Source organism: Felis catus, chromosome C2, assembly GCF_018350175.1.
Source record: "Felis catus isolate Fca126 chromosome C2, F.catus_Fca126_mat1.0, whole genome shotgun sequence".
Lineage (NCBI taxonomy): Eukaryota > Metazoa > Chordata > Mammalia > Carnivora > Felidae > Felis > Felis catus.
Window position 1 is genome coordinate 121,806,791 of NC_058376.1, and position 14,763 is coordinate 121,821,553.

The 14,763-nt window shown below is 42.4% G+C and overlaps 1 protein-coding gene across 6 annotated transcripts in view; it reads right to left on the minus strand.

Annotated features, from left to right (window-relative positions):
• Nucleotides 1-336: 336 nt before the first annotated feature.
• Nucleotides 337-14,763, minus strand: part of ZBTB38 (zinc finger and BTB domain containing 38) — a 171,036-nt gene continuing 156,609 nt past the window's right edge. For 5 of the 6 annotated variants that reach the window (XR_002144845.3, XR_890744.4, XR_006585448.1 and 2 more), the window contains one exon: nt 337-1,126. The gene's annotated coding sequence lies outside the window, so the exon portion shown is untranslated. Of the gene's footprint in view, nt 1,127-11,446; nt 11,542-14,763 lie in introns of all 6 variants that reach the window. The other variant, XR_006585447.1, reaches the window with a different exon arrangement.

Consider the following 14,763-nt stretch of genomic DNA (forward strand, 5'->3'; position numbering starts at 1 on the left):
AAAGTCCTGTAAGAATTCTACTTTAAAAAAATTTATTTATTTGTTTATTTGGGGGGGGGGGGCAGAGAGGCAGAGAGAGGGCGAGAGTGAGAATCCCAAGCAGCTCCACACTATCAGCGCAGTGCCCAACATGGGGCTCGATCTCACAATCCATGAGATCATGACCTGAGCTGAAATCAAGAGTCAGATGCTTAACCGACTGAGTCACCCAGGTGCCCCAGGAATTCCACTTTTTTTTTTTTAAATTTTTTTTTCAACGTTTATTTATTTTTGGGACAGAGAGAGACAGAGCATGAACGGGCGAGGGGCAGAGAGAGAGGGAGACACAGAATCGGAAACAGGCTCCAGGCTCTGAGCCATCAGCCCAGAGCCGGACGCGGGGCTCGAACTCCCGGACCGCGAGATCGTGACCTGGCTGAAGTCGGACGCTTAACCGACTGCGCCACCCAGGCGCCCCAGGAATTCCACTTTTAAATCTCAAGGAATATGAATGGGATCCAAGTATGTAATCCACAGCATCTTTCACCAAAATACTTTTCCTCTTCTCTAATATTCAACCATTCCATTCCTCACTCTCGTTCCCCACCAATAGTGTGCTCTCCCATCCACCCGCTCTCTCCCTTCTTCTCCCTCTCCTACATGATGCATCTGAACACATTCATGCCCCCTGCTCTCCGTGGCCTCTTTCTCCTTGCAACCTACCTGTGTGGCTTATACCACTTCCATCCCTCTCCCCTCCCCCTGGTTGTGTGGTGGAATTCCCAAAGATCTGGTCTGGACCCTGCAAGCTCTTCTCCACAGTTGGGTGTGGGTGGATGGGAGGAACTGAGCAGCTAAGCGGCACCACATTTAGCAACGGGGAGGAGGACGGGAAGAGCTGGCGACACTCCTGAGTGTGAAGGGTTGCAGATTTTTTCACCCTCCTCACAAGTGCGCAAGAGAAGATGCAGCATTTTCATGTCTCTAAAATAGTTTTTGTCTTCCTGATGAGCCTCTAACCACCGAAGGGAGAGAAAAGTATTCCGGCACACAATTTAAACAGACATTTTAGGTAAATGGTCCTCCTTAGGTAAATGCATCCTCCTTTTCTGTCTCTTCGAGATGGCGGAGTTGTGGCTAGCAGACCCTGCAGGGACAGAGAAAAGATAGGATCCTCAGGTCCATGCAGAATCTTGTGCATCTTTGTTGATTTCTGCTGTGGGTGGGTGGTCTGGACGCTTCCTGGGTTGTATCCGATCCATCTCTGGAAGTTCTGTGAGCTCTGCTGAGGCTGTAACTACAGTACCTAAGGCCTGGTCCCTCCTGCCTTGGAAGGCCTGCTTCTGCTCCCTGATGACTCAGTCTCTGCTCTGGCTGCTGCTGCAGACCCCACATCCTCCATCTGGCTCTTGCCTAGGGTGTCCACCCCCAGTCTTACTGCTGATTCACCTTTTCCTTGGCCTATGCTTGGAGGCCTGCTGGCTCTCGATTCAGCTACTTTCCAGGCCTCTTCTCTGGAGCAGATGGGAACTCCTTGGTCCAATTTATTCCATACTGGTCCTGGAGGCAGCCCAGGAAATCACATTTTGCTTCTCTCCCAGCAGAATGATGCTATGCTGTTGAGGAAGCCATTCCCGGGGTGATGCCAATCACCTGCAACATCAGGCCCTCTCAGAGTCCCAAAGATGAAGTCTTTGGAAACCCCTAACCTTTCCCCCACCCACCTCACAAACCTCCTTGCTTTGGGTGGAACCAAGAGAAGGGAGATTAGGCTCACCTCTGAGGGCTACGCTACCTTACTTCCCCTTCTTTCTTAGATAGTCCACTAGAACTGATAGGGTAGGCATTCCTCCTTCTCTTCCTCTTTACTCCAGGACTTCCCTTCGTAAGAACTCTATGATCAAGTTGGCTTTTGATATGTTAACAAGCCAGAGAAGAGAATCTAGACTATCTTTTCTCCTTTACAAAGCCTAGTTTTAAGATAATCTGGCTGAAAAATTCAAAAATCTCATTTGGAAACAGACACTTAACTTTTGCTTTCTCTGTTTCTCTTTTTCTTTCTATTCCTCCTATAACAATCCTAAGCTTCCCTGAGTAACTGGAAACCGCTGGAGGTATGGGGGTGGAGAGAGGTCAGCATAAGGAAATATACAATAAAACAGCATCTTCGTCTATTTCAAAACTATATTATCACCATTATATACGTTGATAATTTTTCATGCCACATGTTATGTTCTAATGTGGTTGTTCCACTGAGGCCTGCAGGCTGAGACCGCAGCCCTGTGGGTAGACCACATCTGTCCAGTGAATGGCCGGAAGAAGACGTAGGTCCTCAGACAGGAAACCAGACTCTGAGGGCAAATCTTAACAGAGAGAGGAGAAAGGGCTCTTTGCTATCCTTGAACTCACAGGAGCCTCAGGACTAGACAGTTCTCCTATTTTCTCTCAATGGGGTCAGGCCAGGAGTTGCAAAGGGAGACTTCTTTGTAGGGCTGAGCTTCTCTGACTCTACAATTCACAAGTTTGCTGTGCTAACATGTTTTTTTGTTGTTGTTTTTGTTTTTTGTTTTTTGTTTTTTTTGTGCTAACATGGTTTTAATGGGAGGGCCAACATAGGGCTATCAACTTTTTATTCTGCAAAGCGAAATGTTAGAAACAAGCCACTGTTTATATCATCAATGTTCATTTTTTTTTTTAAAGGACCTTTAACACCTAAAAAGTTGGTGATTTTATTTTAAGGAAGGCACCATTTATTGACAAGAGAAAAAGTCACTTCAGATGCCTGGAATGGCAGCGGGGGGAAAGGCATTGAACAGAAGCAGGAAAGGGAGATAGGCGATGTCTCATCCAGGGGTGGACTTATACTTCTTTGCCTACAGGATTTGCACAGGGACAACTGGGGAGCAAGACCAAAAGAAAGTTACAGCATGTCATGGAGAACCTGAGTGACAGAGAGTGAGAAACTAGAATGTCAGCTTTGAGAGAGCTAGAGTTTCTGACTGTGTCATGAGAAGGGAATTGGCAGGAAGAAAACCATATTTGGGAGATTGAAGTTAAAGGTTTTGTGCAGCCTCTGATGAAATTACTGCATTTTGAGAGAGAGAGCGAGAAGGAAAGGCATTTTGAAGAGAAAGGATGGAACCCATCCCAGGCTTTGGCTGAAGTGTAACATTTCATGGGAGATGAACGGAGCACTTTCCCTCGTTGGTTATTTTGTCTGTTGGATACCACGGCCGGGCTGATTTTAAAGAGTGCCACAGATACTCCTGATAACTTAATAGATATGCACAGGATAGATTTTAACATTTTAGACAATTCCCTTCTTACGAGAGACGGGGGGGAGAGAGAGAGAGAGAGAGAGAGAGAGAGAATGAGTGAGGGAGGGGCAGATAGAGAGGGAAACAGGATCTGAAGCAGGCTCTGTGGCACAGAGCCTGATGTGGGGTTCAAACCCACGAACCATCAGATCATGACCTAAGCCAAAATTGGACGCTTAACCAACTGAAGCCACCCAGGCACCCCGCCCCCCGATTTTTGCATTTTTAAATTTGACTTCATTTCATCAGCTAAACTTACTATTTTCTTACCTTTTCTCTATTAAATACTAGCTTTGTTTAATGCCATTGTCTACACTTCAGATAAGAGAACCTTCTACATTAAACTGTAGTCCAGTATCTGTTGCACAAGTGTTGTCAGGGAATGGAACAATTAATAAAATTACCTTGTGTGCTCTGCATGAGTCACTTGCAGACACAGACATTTGTGATAGAAATACATTGTATAGTGATGGTGTGGTGATTTCATCAATAAAAGATTATAGAAAAGAAACTTCAGGAACCTGAAGTTCCTTAGTCATTATTGTAAACATCTGTTATTACGCTGGAAAAGAAAGCATGAACATGATAGCTAACAGAATCCTGGCCAAAGATGTTACTAATTATGCTTCATAGGGACACATATATTTTTAAAGGTTATATGTCAAACACATATGCGCACCTTGGTCTATTCGTCCATTTTAGGAGAAATTCTTATTGACTTCATAATGTTGAGTTCCCTCATCTCTTGTCAGTGGTTTTATTGTGCCAGTGTTAAAACGGAGTTGTTGGCTTGCTTATCTCTACTTCTGGACAGATTTCCAAACTCTTTAAAAAAAATTTTTTTTAACATTTATTTATTTTTGAGATAGAGAGACAGAGCATTTCACTCTTTAATTCATTTGAAATTAATTTTAGCATGTGGTTGGAACCAAACTTCACATATTTCCCCCCAATAGGCAAGAATCTCAACACCATTTGTTTAATAGGCCATTTACTTTTCATTGGTTTGTATTCCTGCTTTTATTATAAACTACACAATCTTATATGTAATTACAATTTTATGACTTTCATTTCTGTTCCCTTAATCGGCGGGTCAATTACTGTGCCAATACCACACATATTTGACCACAATAACTATTTAATAACTTTTAATATCTAAGTCTTCCTCATTGCTAATTGCCTTTGGAATTTTTCTCATCTTTTCTTGTTTGCTTTTTCTTCCAGATGAACTATTAGAATCATCTGCCATTTCTCAAAATGCAATAGAATAGAATTGTGATTTTCCCCTTACATCTTATTCAACAAGTATGTATGTATGTATGTATGTATGTATTTTTAAAAAGATTTTTAGGGGCGCCTGGGTGGCGCAGTCGGTTAAGCGTCTGACTTCAGCCAGGTCACGATCTCGCCGTCCGTGAGTTCGAGCCCCGCGTCAGGCTCTGGGCTGATGGCTCAGAGCCTGGAGCCTGTTTCCGATTCTGTGTCTCCCTCTCTCTCTGCCCCTCCCCCGTTCATGCTCTGTCTCTCTCTGTCCCAAAAATGAATAAAACGTTGAAAAAAAATTAAAAAAAAAAAGATTTTTATTTTTTTAAGTAATCTCTACACCCAATGTGGGTCTTAGACTTACAACCCCATAGAATTTTGATTTTCCCCTTACAACTTATTCAACAAGTATGTATGTATGTATGTATTTTTAAAAAGATTTTATTTTTTTAAGTAATCTCTACACCCAATGTGGGTCTTAGACTTACAACCCCAAGATAAAGAGTCACATGCTCTACTGACTGAGCCAGCCAGGCACCCCTCAACAAGTATTTATTAATTGATATAAAGGAACTCATCAATGTTGACCAAATAATAATGGCAGTAACATTTGTAAGTCTATATTTCCTTATATTTGCAAAGTGCTTTAAATGTACTAGGGGCGCCTGGGTGGCTCACTGGGTTAAGTGTCTGACTTTTGATTTTGGCTCAGGTCATGATCTCACCGTCCTGAGATAGATCCCAGCATCAGGCTCCCATGCTGAGCTTAAGATTCTCTCTCTCCTTTTCCCTCTGCCCCTCCCCCACATGTCCTCTCTCTCCCTCTCTCTCTCTTTCTCTCTCTCAAAAAAAAACCCAAAACCATATTGTTCATCAAAAAGTTTCAGAATACTTGAAAACAAGATAATTAAGGCAGGTGTAAAGAGGGGGGAAAAATCTCTTCAATGTAAACCCAGAGGGGAATAGGCTGGTTGATTATAAATAGGATTCAGAAAATCAGAAAATTGAAAGTTATATAAGAGGTCAAGGCAGAAATTGGAGAAAAGGATACATGGGCTTAGACAGTCACATACTCTAAAAGGAGACTCAGAGTATTAACAGGTACTGGGTTAACATCTCAGTGGAGGGCATCCTGGGTTCTGGGTTCATGTTCCATGGATCTGAGATAGCAGCTCTGCAACTGGGTTGGATAAACTGTCTTTGTAGGAAGATAGGGAAAAAAGTTTGGGTGTGATAAAGTAAATCAACCATACTATTAAACACTAGAGTTAAATATAAGTTGCATAATCATCATTATAATTTATATTCGTTATTTATTCTTTTGGATAAATTAAGAGATTTTAATTAGAAACTAAGATAATGTAATTAAATTTGTAAACAGAGTTTGAATGTTAAGTGAATTTGATTTCCTACATCAATAATTAAGTTTATTTATTTTTGAGAGAGAGAGAGACATCATGAGAGAATGCAAGTGGGGGAGGGGCAGAGAGTGAGGGGGAGACCGATGATCCAAAGCAGGCTCGGTACTATCAGCACAGAGCCCGATGCAGGGCTCAAACTCATGAACTGTGAGATCATAACCTGAGCTGAAGTTGGACTCTCAATGACTGAGCCACCCAGGTGCCCCAACATCAATAAGTTTCATTTCATGTATTTATTACTTTTTGACGGATTTAGCAAGATTTTTTTTTCTAGTTAATATCGTTTTAAAAGTTTTTAAAGTTTTATTTTAATTCCAGCTGGTTAATGTACAGTGTTATATCTCAGGCGTGTAATATAGTGATTCAACACTTCCATACAGCACCCGGTGCTCATCACAAGGGCACTCTTTAGTCCCCATCGCCTATTTCACCCATCCCCCACCCACCTCCCCTCTGGTAACCATCAGTTTGTTCTCTATAGTTAACAGTCTGTTTCTTGGTTTGCCTCTCTCTCTCTTTTTTTTTTTCCCTCCCTTTGCCTATTTGTTTTGTTTCTTAATTTCCACATATGAATGAAATCATATGGTATTTGTCTTTCTCTGACCTATTTGGCTTAGCATTATACTCTCTAGCTCCAGCTATGTCACTGCAAACGGCAAGATTTCATTCTTTTAAAAAAGTTTATTTTAGAGAGAGAGTGAGAAGGGGAGAGGGGCAGAAGAAGAGAGAGAATCTTTAGCAGTCTCCATTCTCAGCACGGAGTCTGACAAGGGGCTTGATCCCATGACTCTGGGATCATGCCCTGAGCCAAAATTAAGGTTTGGATGCTCGATCAAGTGAGCCACCCAGGCGCCCCAACATGTCATTCTTTTTTATGGCTGAATAATATTCCATTGTATATATCCAGTCATCCATTGATGGACACTTGGAATGCCTCCATATCTTGGCTAATATAAATAATGCTGCTATAAACACAGGGTGCAGGTATCCCTTTGAATTAGTGTTTTTTGGGACACCTGAGTGACTCAGTCAGTTAAGAGTCTGACACTTGGGGGCGCCTGGGTGGCGCAGTCGGTTAAGCGTCCGACTTCACCCAGGTCACGATCTCGTGGTCCGTGAGTTCGAGCCCCGCGTCAGGCTCTGGGCTGATGGCTCAGAGCCTGGAGCCTGTTTCCGATTCTGTGTCTCCCTCTCTCTCTGCCCCTCTCCCATTCATGCTCTCTCTCTGACCCAAAAATAAATAAACGTTGAAAAAAAAATTTAAAAAAAAAAAGAGTCTGACACTTGATCTCGGCTCAGGTCATGACCTCACAATTCGTGAGATCCAGCCAAGCGTTGGGCTCTGGGTTGATAGCAAGGATCCTGCTTGGAATTCTCTGTCTCTCTCTTTCCCTCTGTTTCTTCCCCCCTCTCTTTCAAAAAATAAACATTTGAATTAGTGTTTTGTATTCTTTGGGTAAATACCCAGTAGTGCGACTGTATAAGGCAGTTCTAACTTTTTGAGGAAACTCCATACTGTTTTCCAGAATGGCTGCACCAGTTTGCATTCCTACCAACAGTGCACTAGTGTTCCTTTTTCTCCACATCCTCAACCAACACTTGTTGTTTCTTGTGTTATTGATTTTTGCCATTCTGACAGGTGTGAGGTGATATCTCATTGTATTTGATTTGTATTTCCCTGATGGTAAGTAATAACAGACATCTTTTCATGTGTCCATTAGCCATCTGGATGTCTTCTTTGGAGAAATGTCTGTTCATGTCTTCTGCCCATTTTCTAATTGGGTTATTTGTTTTTGGGGTGTTGACTTGTATAAGTTCTTTGTATATTTTGGATACTAACCCTTTATTTGATATGTCATTTGCAAATATCTTCTCCCATTCTGTGGGCTGCATTCTAGTTTTGCTGATTGGTTGGATTCAGCAAGATTTTGTTTGTTAAGTTTATAACTGTTTTATGAGGTAACTGAAACGCCTGAGAGGATTTGACACTAAATTTGTAAATGTTGTCTTAGGGGTGCCTGGGTGGCTCAGTCAGTTAAGCAGAAGGACTCTGGATTTTGGCTCAGGTCAGGATCTCATGGTTCATGGGTTCAAGCCCCATGTCAGGCCCTGTGCTGACAGTGCAGAGCTTGCTTGGAATTCTCTCTCTCCCTCCCTCTCTCTGCCCCTCCCCTGCTCACATTCGTTCTCTCTCAAAACAAATTAAAAAACTTAAAAAATGTTTTAAAAATTCTTGTAAGAAAAATTTGTAAATGTAGTAAATGCTTAAGGGTATTTAGCTAGGTCAATTAAAAAATTTCTTTAATGCTTATTTTTGAGAGAGAGACAGAGTCAGAGAGCAAGCAGGGGAGGGGCAGAGAGAGGAGACACAGAATCTAAAGCAGCTCTGAGCTCTGAGCTGTCAGCACAGAGCCCAACTCAGGGCTCAGACCCGCGAACCGTGAGATCATGATCTGAGCCGAAGTCGGACACTCAACTGACTGAGCCACCCAGGTGCCCCAGGTCAATTTATAGAAATAGTTATTGATGGGGGCGCCTGGGTGGGTCAGTTGGGTAAGCATCAGGTTGTTACCTGATGTTACTTTGGCTCAGGTTGTGATCTCGCGGTCCGTGAATTCAAGCCCCACGTCGGGCTCTGTGCTGACAGCTCAGAGCCTGGAGCCTGCTTCTGATTCTGTGTCTCCCTCTCTCTCTGACCCTCCCCCCCGTTCATGCTCTGTCTCTCTCTGTCTCAAAAATAAATAAACGTTAAAAAAAAAAAAGAAATAGTTATTGTTAGGAGAATATCACCTCTCTCAAGGGTGAGAGAAAATAATTATTTTTATTTTTATACTTTCGAATGTATGTATTTATGAATAAAACAACTCTGTTTACAAGTGACTTTAAACTTATTTTTCTAACTTAAATGAACTAAATGTTGATTCAGACGCATGTCAACCTGTGTATTTCTTCCTGTGCTCCAAAATCTACTTTGGACCTTAAAAACTCAATTGTAGTACGATACCCAACTCATCTAGGTTTTCTGGAGACTACTTTGGTTTTAAAACTGGGAAACGTGGCAAACGAGGGCAGGAGGTCACTGTTCTTGGCAGACAATCCTCTGACCTTCACAACAGCCCTGGGGCAACCCGGTGTGAAACCTGTGTGCAGGGTTATTATTCCCATTAACAGAGGCAGCAGCTGGGCTCAGAGAAGTTAGCATGGTTTGGCCAAGGCCATAGTTTGGTTTACAATTGATCCATCTTTCTCACGTCCTTTTTCTACTTAATGTGATTGGTTGATTTATTTCTGAGGTCTTTCCTCCCTCCCCAGTGGAGAACTTGGTTTTTTCTTTCTAGAAATCAGTTTTATTTTCACCTGGAGGAGCCATGGTCTAGGATTAACTTCAGCAGTAACCCCTAGAAATTCTTTTGTAGAGACATTCAGGGAGGTTGCCTTAGTCTTTGTAAGATGGGTAGAAACAAAGGTTACGAAGCTGTTCAGTGCATGGATTACGGGGCATTTTAAAAATAATTTTGTTTGTTGATTATTTAAAATATGTTACTACTTATAATTAGCTTTTTAAAAAGTTTTTATTTATTTATTTAGAGAGACAGAAATAGGATGAGTGGGGGAGGGCCAGGGAGAGAAGGGGAGAAGGAGAATCCCGAGCAGGCTCCCCACTGTCAGCATAGAGCCCAAACTGTGAGATGGTGACCTGAGTTGAAACCAAGAGCAGATGCTTAACCAGCTAGGCCACCCAGGCACCCCAGTACTTCATTCTTTCATATGGATGAATAATATTCTGCAGTGTGGCTATACTTTTCATCAGTTGATGGGCATTTGGATTGTTTATACTTTTTTGGCTATTACGAATCATGCTGACGTGAACACTGGCATACAAGTCTGTGTGTGGATATATACTTTCGTTTCTCTTGAGTATTTACTTAGGAGTGGAATTGCTGGGTCCTCTACTAACTCTATATTCAATATTTTGAGGAACTTCCAGACTGTTTCCAAAAAGGTTGCACCACTTTACATTCCCGCTAGCAATGCGTAAGGGTTCCAATTTCTCTACATGATCCCTAAATCTTGTTATTACCTGTTTTGTTGTTGTTGTTGTTTTGTTTTTTCGATTATAGCCATCTAGTGGGTGTGAGGTGGTATCTCATTGCGGTTTTGATCTGCATTTCCCTGATGATTAGTGGTGTGGAGCATCTTTTCATGTGCTTATTAGCCATTTGTATATTTTCTTTGGAAAAATGTCTGTGTAGCTCATTGGTCCATTTAAAAAATGGGTTATGTATCTGTTTATAATTGAGTCGTAATTGCACTTTATATATTCTAGATATGTCCTTTACCAGATATATGATTTTAAAATATTTTCTACCATTCTGAGGGTTCTCTTAGCATTTTCTTGGTGATATCCTTTGAATCACCAAAGTTTTTAATTTTGACAATGTCCAACTGACCTATTTTTTTTTTCTTTTGCTGCTTTTGCCTTTGGTGTCATATATTGCCTTTGGTGTCGCTTTTAAAAGTTATCATGAGGGGCGCCTGGGTGGCTCAGTCAGTTAAGCGTCTGACTTCAGCTCAGGTCACGATCTCGTGGTCTGTGAGTTCGAGCCCCGAGTCGGGCTCTGGGCTGATGGCTCAGAGCCTGGAGCCTGCTTCCGAGTCTGCGTCTCCCTCTCTCTCTGCCCCTCCCCCGTTCATGCTCTGTCTCTCTCTGTCTCAAAAATAAATAAAAACGTTAAAAAAATTTTTAAAAGAATATAAAAGTTATCATGATATGAAAATAGTATTCATTATGTGATAAAAATGAATACATGCTTTTTGTGTATATATATGTGATATATTATATATTTTATATTGTAAAAATATTTTATAATTTTATACTTTTACATATATTTTGTACATGTACTAAATAATTTCAATATCTTGAATTTATATATACATACTCATTGACTAGAAATCCAGAAAACAAGGTGTGACCTTAGCAGGCCATTGAAGAAGAGAGGAACTTTCTTTTTTCCATTTAGCTAGGTTACTATTTATTATTAAAGAGTACAGTTAGGGAAAGCCAAATGGAAGAGATGCTTAGGGCAAGAAATGGGGAAAAGGACATGAAGCTTGCGTGCCCTCCTTGGGCACGTGCCACTTTCCCTGCATATCCACGTTTGCCAACCTGGAAGCTCTCCAAGTTCTGTGCTTTTGGGTGTGTTTGTTTGCTCGTTGGTTTGCTAGAGAGGCATCTTCTATCTGGGGAAATTGCTAAAGAAGTTGGAGGAGGAGGGATGGGATCAAGGGGATGGATTTTATCCATGTGAATGGCAACACTGTTGTAACAAGAACAGGAAATTTGAGAAAACTTTTGTGAGCGTCTGCGATCTGAAAACAGTTTTCACCTGGAAGAGGGTTAGGCCCAGAAAGCACCACGAAGAGGTTTTCTAGAATTAAGGAGGAGAAATTCATAGCTTTACTCACAAGTACCATGAGATTTGGTGAGTTCTTTAAAACCAGAATTGGTGGAAATTTGTTTTTCTTAGGACTGGACACTAGATGTCTCAGTTACCTTGAGTCTGCAATGAGAAACGACAAATTTATAAAAAAGGTTGGCACAGGGGCGCCTGGGTAACTCAGTCGGTTAAGCGGCCGACTTCGGCTCGGGTCATGATCTCACGGTCCGTGAGTTCGAGCCCTGCGTCGGAGTCTGTGCTGACAGCTCAGAGCCTGGAGCCTGTTTCAGATTCTGTGTCTCCCTCTCTCTGACCCTCCCCTATTCATGCTCTGTCTCTCTCTGTCTCAAAAATAAATAAACGTTAAAAAAAAAAAGGTTGGCACAGGAACTGAGCTATTTAATCTTGTATATGATGTAGCTTTTTATCTGGGGTATTGGAATTTCATTTCAATTAAACTTTTTTTTTGAAACCTGGCTACAGATAGTTGTTACCTTTGAAATTCTTAACTAAGAACTCATTAAAATATCGGTAATGTACTGTAATTTCCTGGATGAGGAAATTAAATGAAAGATATTTAAAGATCTGTTGAGAGACTTAGATGAAAGTGGAATTGGAAATCAGGGTAGAACCAGAAATTACCAGCTCCCTACATCGTCCTCTATAAAGCAGTTATTTCCACTGAGTAATGTACAAGATCTTTGTTAATAGAAAAAAAGAAAATGCTCTAGATGAGACAGATATATTTAACAGACGTATGTATGATGTAGAGAGAGAAGCACTGGATTAGGAGCCCAAAGATGTGATTTTTTAAGAGTTAAATCACTGCTTTTATGTTCCAAGATGCCATTCAAATTCCCTCCATCTGGGCCTTGTTTTCCTCCAGCCTCTAGAGTTCAACATTCTTTTCCTGGAGGAAGAACTCAAGAACCAATGGAATTCTCATGGCCAATATACAACTTACTATTGTTTTTGGGAATGACAAGGGTCAAGAAAGGCATATCCATTAAACTATAAAACGTTTGTCTATGTGTCCCTGAAATTATCTTCAGTGCCTCTAATGGTACACATTTCCTGTTCTTGGGGGAAGTGGGCTCCAATTATTGCAGGCAAGGGTGGAGACAAGGAGAAAGGATGAGGGTAGCAAAACGCTGAAGAAGGTAGAAAAGAGGCCAAGAGAGCCCATGAGAGTGATTATGATCCAGCATACATCAGTTCTTTCACTCAGTTGGTCCCAGGCACTCCTCCCAAACCTGGCAGGGAGGGAAAAGAGTGCCACCATGTGGACTCAGGGTGATCCCTGGGGGTGAACTGATCACAACAGGTACAACTCACTCTCTGGCCCTCTGGCCTGCCACTTCTCTCCTGCTCATTCACACATGCTAATCCTGATCTCCCTCTCTGACACACACACACACACACTACATCCAGGGTAGCCTTGGTCCTGCCCGCATAACTGCAGAGAGAGGGTGGGAATAAAAGGCTAATTGTTAGTACATGAGCCTCTTAGGTGACATTTTTGGTACTTCCTGGGAAATCACCCCTTGCCCTCGGTCTCTGGCCCTCCCAGGGTCATTGCCCACCCCCACATGCCTCCCTCACAGAGTCATTTATCCAGGCTCATGTGGGTGTGCTCTTGAGGTGGAGCTAGCAAGGGAAGCTGAAGGGTACTCAGTCCTGGTCCCAGACTGCTGAGTTTCACTAAGAAGGAACAAGTGATGGCTGTTCTGCCAGGCCACACAATGAGCCGCTTTCTCCGAGAGCCATGACCTTTACCCAGGAAGAGGCCGACACACTTATCAAGTCTCTACATTTGCTGGAGAGAATCTGTGGTAAACAGAGCAAGAAGGCCTTCATTGTCACCGATAGCCTGTAGAAGCTACTAGAGCTTTATATGCAGGGCCCTTGGTTGCCTGGTCAATGGCTATCATCCAATTTTACTGTGGAAATGGATTATTTAAAGTTAAAAAATAATTTATTTAGTTGAATTTGGATTGGTCTGGATGATCGCCAGTGACTGCCAATGTGTCCATGCCATAGAAAACATGCTGGTTGCTCCCTCATAATTTTTGTCTTCACTTCCCATGCTCAAAGAACCCTGATTTTGTACAGTTATTCGGTGACCATGAGTCAATCCCAGAGGCTAACCCTTATTGCAGCCATGCTTTTCTTCCTTGCCAGCGATTGGTCTAAATTGTGGACTGCTGAGGGCCTTTGAGGCAGGGAGAAAGTGCTGCCATGCTGCCCTTTCATCTTGCTTTTGGACTTGTGTGAGGGTCTGCTTCTCTGGCCATCTTCTGAGGGTAGGTACCATATGCAGAGCTGACAGATGTGAATAAAGGCCCAAGTCCTTACTGATACAACTGAGATTTAGAGATGCCTACTTGGGGACATCTTGCTAAGCTGGCTTTTCTATGGATTGCTGTCCAAAGCATCTTAAATGATACACATGCTTTCCCCCTACCTGATTTAACATTATCAGGCATAACACAAACCCTTCAGCCAACAATTTATAAACACTCTGCTTTCCTCATGGCTTAAAGCAGTATGCTGGACTCCAGAGGGTTTCTAAGCAGTTTGTGCAGTTATATTACAGTGGAACCAGAAATTGATTTGAACAATAAGCATCTGGCTGGATGGCCAGGAAATCCTCTTTCCTGTCAAGACAACAGCCCGATTTCCTCAGAACCAGCTTTTTTCTTTGTTTAGTTCTTTTTCTCTCCCTGAAGGATTTGGAATTGAGACCCATCCACCCACTCATCAATCCATCCATCCATCCACCCCTCCAGTAAAGTATCTATTAAACCCTCTCCACGTGCTCGTTTACCAGCGCGTGCTGAGGACACAATGATGACTGTGGCCGTGCTGTGGGCCATGGAGTCACCGTCAGAGGCAGTCCTGAGGAAACTCAGCCTAAAAAGATTTATCCGCGGCCAACCACGCAGAGCCACTGCATCAGGCGTGGGGTAAAAGGCACACTGCAACAGGGATCTAGGTGCCACTGCATGGAAACATCTAGAATGGGGTCACTGGCTTGGAAGAAATCTCTGGGGATTGCTGCCTCACTAACAGTCACTTGACAGATGAGGACCCAGACCCAAAGGGAACAGATCATTTGTTCTACATATGAAAATCCATCAAGCTGTACACTTAAGATTTGTGCAGTGTGCTGCCGGCATGTTTAACTTCAGTTAAAAAGCCAAAAAAGGATCAAAAGCAGAAATGATCCCTAGATACACTTTTTTTTTTTTTAATTTTTTTTTCAACGTTTACTTATTTTGGGGACAGAGAGAGACAGAGCATGAACGGGGGAGGGGCAGAGAGAGAGGGAGACACAGAATCGGA